Genomic DNA, 9,309 nt, shown 5'->3' with positions numbered 1-9,309 from the left:
CTTTCTAAAGATGGACTGTGAATTGGATCATGAGGAAACAATCTCAGCATAGTGTGGCTTAGGTTGGAATTATTTATATACACATATGATGACATTTCCAGGAACATGGTCAAGGATAATGTGTTCTAACCCACCCAAACGCCAGTGCACTGGAAACCAATGAGTATGTGAACTGTGACATAGTCTCTTGACATAAACTGCAGAAACAACGAGCAGTTACAGCACCCCATATCTGCACAGAGGAGCCTCACAAACTCAAGCAAAAGGACCAGTTGCAGAGGTTTTGATGTGCAGTAATATATTCACGCACAAGATGATGCTCCAGGGACACATGCATTCATGGTGAATGTATGTATGAAGGCACAGAAATCACAGCTGATAGATCTGAGATGTCCAAGCCTGAGGAACAGGGGCTGGAGACAGGATCCTGGAGGAACCAGAGAGGAGTCAGAGCAACCATGGGTGTGGACTAAGGGATTGCATTTTAAACCTTGGTGCTGGGTGTGTGAGGGTGCAGCTCACTACTGTTCACCCTCTTCTGTAATTTTAACCATCATGCACGGGCACTGTTACACATTTGCACACCCAGCACAAATCTCTTTCAAAAGGCTTTCAGGTCTCAAATCTATGCTCCATGCTCTGGAACCTTGCTCTTGCCTGACTGTTGGACTTGAAGCCCATGAGGGAAGTGGATGGCTGTGCCTAGCACACATAACCAGCAGGCTTTAGCTCTTCCATTTGTGTGGGCTGCTTACTGGGTAAATGGAAAGATCAGCTGGCTCTCTGAAAAACCGCATGCAAGGGTGTTAGCTGGAACAGTTGTACCTGAGGCCTGTCTGTCTGTCTGGGGGAGGTGAAGCAGAATCACGTCCCATATCCGTTTCAGCTTTTCTTCTAAAGCCTTTAACCACAGCACGTTGGTAGAAGTAACTATAGTCACCCTGTGTCTATAGCACATCGAGTTTAACAAAACGATGTCTTTAAGCATCGTTCATTTAAGGCACTGGGTGTAAACAAGGTAGATGTTGGCCTGCGCCACAGCTGAGTCCAGGAGAAGCTGCATAAAGACAGAACACTTATGGACTCAGCACTTTCCTCCCATGGACTCACACCATAATCTCAGATTCTTTTTTTCCCCATTGACAGCCTTTCAGTGAAGGGTGAAAAGAGCCGATAATGTTTTAGCTACAGAAATCTCCTGACGTCGCTAATGAACTCTTTTCAATTGCTTTAGGCTCACTTCTAATGGAAATCTTTCTTGATATATGTATTTATAGCCCTATTCACCAAGACCCGTCCACCAAACCCTTCCACGCACATATAATTATCCATCTAATTACTGTTACATGGTGTTGTTATCAGCCAGGCTCTGCTGCGCTGCACAGGATGAAGAACACATAAAAGCACGGCCATGAGTAAAGCTCTCACTGTGTTTCTGCAAGCCTGGGAGCTGGGCAGAAAAGACCGTGACTTCTCCTTTGCCACAGGGATGCCTTGTTTCTGTTTGGCCGTGCACTTGGGGACGTCGACGGTTGATGTCCAGAAATTTCAGGAAAGGAAAGGGTGGGCTGTTTTTGGCAAAATGAATTGTTCCTGTCAGTTAGGGCTGCTGGATAACAGATTTCTGCATGGCCGAGAGCAGGAGATCTGAAGTTGTCAATCCAGGCAAGGGGTGAGTGAGATGTGGTGAGCTCCTGCTCTTTTTTTCAGGGATAGACCTTGGGAAGGAGGCTGGGTTCAGAGTAGAAACTCGGTGCCCTGTGGACAAGGTGTTCAGACACCTTAAATAGCCAGATAACTACTGATGGTGCCCATGGCTTCTTAGACACATTCCCAACTGTCCAGCCCTCTGCCTTGGGTGGACTTCCCTCACAAGTTCCCCCAACTACCTGGCATGGCTTAAGCCAGGGGAGCTGTGATAATTCACTATATGCCAACTTGATGGGTGTGCTAGGCATTTGGTCTCACACTGTTCTAGGTGTTTCTATGATGGAACCTGGATGAGGTAAACATCTAAATAGATCAAATAAATCAAACTGCCCTACTAATGTGGGTGGACACCATCAAATTAGTTGTGCATAGAAATTGTGACCTTCATTGAGGTAATAGGAGAGTCCTACTGCCTGATGGCTTTCAGGCTTAGATATCCCAAGCCTTTTCTTGCCTTGGCACTTCATTGGAAATGAAGTAGTAGTAGTTCTTCTGGTCGAGTCTCCTGCCCTTGGGATTGGAACCGCCCCTTTGGATCTCCTAGTCTTTAGTTTGTATTGGGAAGATGGCGTGAATCTGTTCAGTTACAGATATGGAGAAAATGAATCCGTTTTACTCCACAAAGTAGAATTCAAGAGTGTGTGTGTGTGTGTGTGGGGGGGTGGTAAGGGACAATCAGGAGGAGCGCTGGGGACAGAGAGCTGATAGCAACTTGGAAAAAAGCGGGTACATGAAGAACTCAGTCTAGTTTGGACCTCAGACGGACTGCAGTAGGCACGACTTCTGCGGATACCCTTCTTTCTCACACTCCAGCCTCTCTGTTGTGGGCTAAGCCAAGAGTGAACCTACGGATCCCATCCAGGATGCTCGCGCTTTGTGGGAGGAGGATCAGATGCCGCCGCTAGGCGGCGCTCCGACCACGGGTACCAACTGCATAGTGCAAAATGTTCTCAAAGTCCTGTCTAAGGCAGAGCCTGTCAGCTCCGCCTGTTCCCAGTCCTCCTACCCATCGCTGCTCTTCCTGCCTAAGTGGAGGTGTGGTGTTGGAATCTAGATCGCGTGGAACCTTAGGACAGGGCATATCTTTTTACCCTGTTGGAAACCTGGCTGAGGGATTGGTCCTGTTGGATTCCTGAGAGCTAGCAAATATAGACAAAGTTCTCTGTTTGGGTTATACTCTCCCCGCAAGCCCACTTGACAGTGGCCTCCTCCACAGAAAGGCTTACCCACGAGTAGACCCTCTGCACCTCCGCAGATTTTCCCATCTGTCTTGGGAAAACACCGGGTAGAAAACACCAGAGCCCCTGTGGATCAGTGATAGTTTCTCTCCAGACGAACTTTAGAGTCCACGGGCATACAAGAAAGGTAATTAAGGAATCCCTATATTCAGGCCAAAGCTGGCTGCACAAGTAAGTCTGTGTAATGTTGAGTGTTGCGCAGAGCTAGAAACTTAATAGATGAAGAAGGAAAAGGGGAAGGGGCGGGGCAACTAGTGTTCCATACTTCGGTACAGGAAATAATCCTAGCTAGGATCACCCTAGTAATCACCTATAATCCAATCAAAATCAAACGAACTGAGCTGAGTCCAAAGAATCAACCAAATGGTAATTTTGAATGGCAATCAGCTTCTTTAAACAGTGAAGGGCTCCATTCTTCCACGTTCAAAACTATGAAGTTACGGAGTTTGTGGTGTAATATGGAGGGCAAAGAGCAGTAACCTGGAGGCACTGATCTGCCCTTGCCCATATGACCCAGACCGGACAGTTTACCCTCTTACACCCAGGACACTTCCTCCCATCAGAGAGCAAGAGAGCATTTATATCAAGAACGAAGAGTCGAAGAATCGTTGACTGTTTGCCCATTGCATCCGTAGAAACAGGAAATGCCCAGGCAACTCAGTAGCTCCTGAACTGAATCAATCACAGTTGAGTCAGCACTGTTGAGAACATAGCGCCTCTCAAAACCTAAATCTGTCCAGTGCTCCATCAGCAGCCAATGCTGTGCTTTAAATTTAAACAGGAAAGGCAGTGTTTGGGGTCTTTGGGGTTGCTATAACAAAACACCACAACTGTGTAGAACTATAAACAACACACATTCTCTCAATTCTTGAGGCTGGGAGGTCCAAGATGGAGGAAATGGCAGATTCACTGACTGGTTTGAAGGGCTGGCTTGCTGGCTCATAGTCAGGACCTTCTCAGGGTCTGTTCACTTGGTGAAAAAGGCTAAATATCTTGATGGCTTCCCTTTTCTACAGCATTAACACCAGTCAGGAGGACTTTTACCTCCCAACTCCCCTCACAGTTCAAAACTTAACACAAAAAATGTAGGTGTGTGTGTAAGCACAAATGTTTAGGATACACACAGCAGACACTCTCATTAGAACAAGCAAAGTCTAAAGCTCAAAGCATTTTTATTTCTGCTTGAAGATTTTAAGATTCTGTACATTTTTAAAGATTAGCAATTATAAAAAGCTTATTCTCAGATATAACAGAATAAAGCTAGAAACCAATGTAAAAAATATCTGGATAAATTCCCCTGAATATCTATAAATTAGACGATATATTTGTTTGTTTTGAGACAGGGTTTCTCTGTGCAGTCCTGGCTGTCCTGGAACTCACTCTGTAGACCAGGCTGGCCTCAAACTCAGAAATCTGCCTGCCTCTACCTCCCAAGTGCTGGGATTGAAGGCATGCGCCACCACTGCCTGGCAATATATTTCTTTATAACATACAATGAGGAAAAACAGGCTAAAGATGAATTAAAGATTACTTTGAAAAAGTTAAATGCTCAGATACAATCTATTGAAACACATAGGCTGCAGCAATCTCAGTGACTAGAATTTGTAGCAGTGTAGTGTAGTGCAGTGTAGTGTAGTGTAGTGCAGTGCAGTGCAGTGCAGTGCAGTGCAGTGCAGTGTAGTGTAGTGCAGTGTATTGGTGTATACCCTAGAAAGGAAGATGTGGATCCCATCAGCATGGGAGCCTTTAGAAAGAAGAGAAATTTAAATCTAAAGCAAGACAACCCCCCCCCAATCAAACCAAGCAAAAAGCAACAACAACAACAACAATAAAACCAAACACAAGTGAATAGAAAAAAAATCGATAAAGTTCGTGTCTAGCCTGCTAACTATGGAAAAAAAAACCCACCCAAATTGCCAATATCCAAGATAAAAGAGGGGTCATTGTTAGTGATGCCTGGATGTTGTACAAATTACTGAGGACCACTGTGGACACCATCATGTCCACAAATTTGATAACTTGGACGAATGGACCACATACTTAAAGGATATTATAAAAACCCATTTAAGACAAATTGAAGAACATAATATCCCTGTTCCTGTCAAAGGACTGAGTGAAGATCCTGTGCATTTTAATAAAGATCTTATTTAGTTTCGAAAAAGACCTCACATAGATGCGGCTGGGTACACCATCACTAAGTAGCTGAGCCTGACCCTGATCCTTCTGACTCTACCTCCCAAGCATGAGGCCAGCAAACCCAGCCATAAATAGCTTAGAAATCAGATGTTTTCATGAGTTGAGAAGGGGAGTGGGTGTGGTGGCTCACACCTCTTTAATCCCAGTGGAGGCAGAGGCAGATGGATCTCCATGAGTTCAAAGACAGCCTGATACATAGAGTGAGCTCCAGGCCAGTGGGTACGAAATCCTGGGACCTCCTCTCAAAACAAAACAAGAGTTGAGAAAGAAGGAAAGTTCCTTAAAGGCAGGTTTCTTTTAATGTTTCTATTTGGAAATGTTGTGATTTGATACTGGAAACTAAAAACAGAAATCTTTTACTGCGTTTACACTGTGCAAACTGAGAAACTAACTACAAGCTGTAAAATAAAGAAAAAATTCCTGTTAACTGGAGCATTCATAATTTCTCCTTAACGTTCATAAAACATTAACTATTTGTTAAAACCACGGAGTAAGACTGCCTGAGTTCAAATCCTGGCTGCACCGTCTGTTGGTTGTGTGGCCATTGGCAAGTTCATCTCTCCTCTCTGGGCCTCAGTTTCCTCTGTTGTAAAATGGGGACAATAATGTAGTTGCCATGAAGAAAACTAGATAATCTGCATTATAAGTCAGATCGGACTATGAAATTTGATGTTTTCAAGGCTGAAGAACCATTGCTCTGCCCGGAGTTACAGTCCTCCACCAGCCCTGAGCTGATGAAATGTGAATGGTTTAGTATATAACACATAGTAGCGAATATAGTGATGTAGGGGTTATGAACAAGGAATACACAACAATTAATAAACAGTTAAAAAGCCAAGCAACGCCACTCTTTGTGAAATGTAAATAAAATTGGAGACAATTTTGTCTTTAAAATTAGCAAAGCTTTCTTTTTTTTCCTTTTAGTTCTTTGAGATCTTCATACAACATGTTTGATGGTGTGCAACCCCTCCCCCAACTCCTCCCAGATCCACCCCTCCCATCCCTAGTTACCCAACTTTGTCTCCTATTTTCTTTTAAATCCGTCAGGATCAGCTTATGCTCCCCAAATAGTCTTCCACTGCAGAGTGCTCAATGTGGCAGGGGCCACACTCTTAAAAAACTGTCTCCTTTCCCAATAGCTCATAATTACCCACATCTCCACATCTAGGGGTGGGATTGTATTCTCCTCTCCATGCTGGGATTCGGTCTGGCGTGGGCCCACACAGGTCTTTTGCATGCTGTTGCAGCTATTTTGACTTCCTACATGCAGCTGCCCCACTGTGTCTGAAGACATTGTTTCCTTGCGGTCACCCACCGCTTCTGGCTCTTAGACTCTTTTGGTCTCTCTTCTGCAATGATCCTGAGCCATGTCCGGTGTGGGGTGGTGGCTTATGTTCCCTTTAGGGCTGAGCCTTCTGTAGTCTCTTATTCTCGGTAGCCTGGCCAGCTGTGCTCAGTATGTTAATTACCATCTAGTGCAAACAGAGGCTTCTCAGATGAGGGTGGGGCGTGCATTGCTGTGAAGGGGATGTGAGAAGGGGCCCAGGAAATCAGGATGGATTGGGTACTTCTTCCCAAGTTTCCCTTTAAGCCGTCAGTTCTGTTGCTTGCGAGGAAGCATGAGAGGCCCTTTCGTTTCCTGTCGGGGGTCTGGAGTCCATGTCACCTATCCTCCTAGTAAGCAAATGAACGGTGGAGAACAACCATGCTTGTCACCCGTTACTTGTGCTTTTTAGGGGTTGATTTGAAAAGCATAAGTCAATTTTTTCAGAGAGATATGTGTGGCGAGGTTTGCCACAGCAGGTTTTATTTATTTTTTTATTGCTATGCTGAAACCCAGAGCATGCTGGGTAAATGCTATACCACTAAAGCCATATCCCCAGCCCCCACAAGCCCACAGAAGAGTTAATGTCCAGCAGGGAGAGGATATATTTTACTGCAACCTTATTTGACATACACGCAGTCAGAAATGATTTTAAATACAATTTAACAATATAGGAAAATACAATACAACATTAAGAAGAAAAAAAGTTCAAACTGCATGTGCTTTGCTCCAGATTTTTGCAAATAGGTTGCACTTGTAACTAATGAATATGTTATAATCTCAGAAAACACTTATTTTTTTTCCACTTATTTATGATGCTTCCTGTATACACAGAATAAACCCCGAGAGTCTCAGATTTGCATCTGTAAATGAATATATGTTTAAAATATGTTTGTAAATGAAAATAAGAGTGTGGACGGACTCAAATCCAATTGGATTTAAGTGGAAGATGGACAGAAAAGGCAAGAGAGGGGCAGCATAGAAGACTGTCTGCAAATGTTCCAGAACTGCAGCTTGGTTACGATTGCGTCCCTCCCACTGAGAGTGGGGCAGAGGCCTGGGGCACTCTCTGCTCAGCTCTGGCTCTGCGCTTTCTCAGAGGGGCTGAGGGGCAGCGGGAAGAATGGAACCTCTGTGCCCGAGAGTCGTCCTAGTATTGTTTGGACCTTGGCTTCACGCTGCAATCTGGGGATGATGATGATGACGATGACGATGATTTATTTTATGTGTGTGATTGCTCTGCTGCCTGTACACCTGCATGCCAGAAGAGGGCATCAGATCCCTTGTGAGTCACAATGTGGTTGCTGGAAATTGAACTCAGGACCTCTGGAAGGGCAGCCAGTGCTCTTAACTGTTGAGCCACCTCTCCAGCCCGGCAATCGGGTGAATCCTATGCAGACTGCTCGGTAATCTCATATCTAAAGAATAAAGTACTCGGAATGACAGAGGAAAGTGAGCCCATCCAATCCCACTTACCAAAGTGCTTTACAAAAGCCAAATCGGGCGAAGGAGAGATAGCCTTGCGTCTCTTTGAAGGGGCCATGTAGCCAAATCCAGCAGCCAGGTAACGACACGGCTGAAAAATAAATTCCGAATGTCAATGGCAGCTGCCATGTCAGCTGGAAAGCAGTGTGTCAACACCTGCACTGTTTTTCCATCCGAGTTTATTGACCCTCAGCTCTGCCGTGGGCCCTAGGTCAAGCTCCTGCAACTGCTGAGAGCCAGACCCCAGCTTTCTATTCCAGCCCTCCAGGGCACTGGGATACCGGGCTTTGGTTTGTTTGTGTCCAGGAGAAATTGAAGCCAGCATGCCCGTGAGAGAAAAGCAGTTAAGACAAGCCGGGCTTGCTGGGCCTGACCAGAGTGGGAGATGCTCAGAGCAGCAAAGAAGGATGGACGGCTTTAAACACACAGATGCGGATGTACACACGTGTCAGAAATTCCAGTTCTTTATCACCACTCCAGGTCCAAGGTCAGTTACTCCCTCAGGCACTTGCAGATATTTCTCCTCTCCGCATTGACTTAATCCATTCTCTGTGGCTGTAACAGAATACCACAGCCTTGCATGAGTCAGCATCTGGTAAGGGATTCGTTTCTGTATCATAACATAGCTGAGAGTGTCATGTGGCAACTCAGGTCACCTGTACTGACTCCGACCTCCTTTTTACCAAACCACTGACCCTACCCCAGAGGTCATTTCAGGACCTTGTCTAACCCTGATTCCCTCCCAGAGACCTCACCTCTGTGTACCACAGGCACATGCACTTGGTGTTACGTTTACAGCCCATGAGCTTTTGGGGGAATGTATGAACCAAAGCAAGGACCAGGGAGCCATCGTGTTGCAGGAGTGGGACCAGCCGCTGATCTCATGGTCTCCACTCTGTCTTTCATTTCCACCAATCAGAGGCTGCTTTTCTCACATATCCGACTTGAGTCTGTGCTTTGCTAAGCCTGTGAGGTTTACTTAGAACATTGCCTGTCACCTTCAGTGACTCCAGAGCGAACCATCCTTTCAAAGGAACCGCAGTGATCCGTGGGCTTCTCTCCCTGGAGATTGAGCAGGTTGTATGGCTAGCAGGACTCTTGAGATCGGTTACACCTACATTGGGTGTAACCGATTATACTTCATTGCAGAAAGATCTTTGTTCCATGCAATGCCTTGAATTCTGTGCAATCTGAAACGTATCTTGTTATCTTGGCTCTTCTTTATTGGCCTGATAAATCTCAGTTCTCCTTTTTTTAAAAAGCATTTATTTTTTTTTTTTTATTTTTTATTTATTTATTTTTTTTTGCTTGTTTGTTTGTTTGTTTGGTTTTTGGTTTTTCGAGACAGGGTTTCTC

This window comes from Mus musculus, chromosome 2, assembly GCF_000001635.26.
Source record: "Mus musculus strain C57BL/6J chromosome 2, GRCm38.p6 C57BL/6J".
Classification (NCBI taxonomy): Eukaryota; Metazoa; Chordata; class Mammalia; order Rodentia; family Muridae; genus Mus; species Mus musculus.
This window is presented reverse-complemented; position numbering follows the sequence as displayed.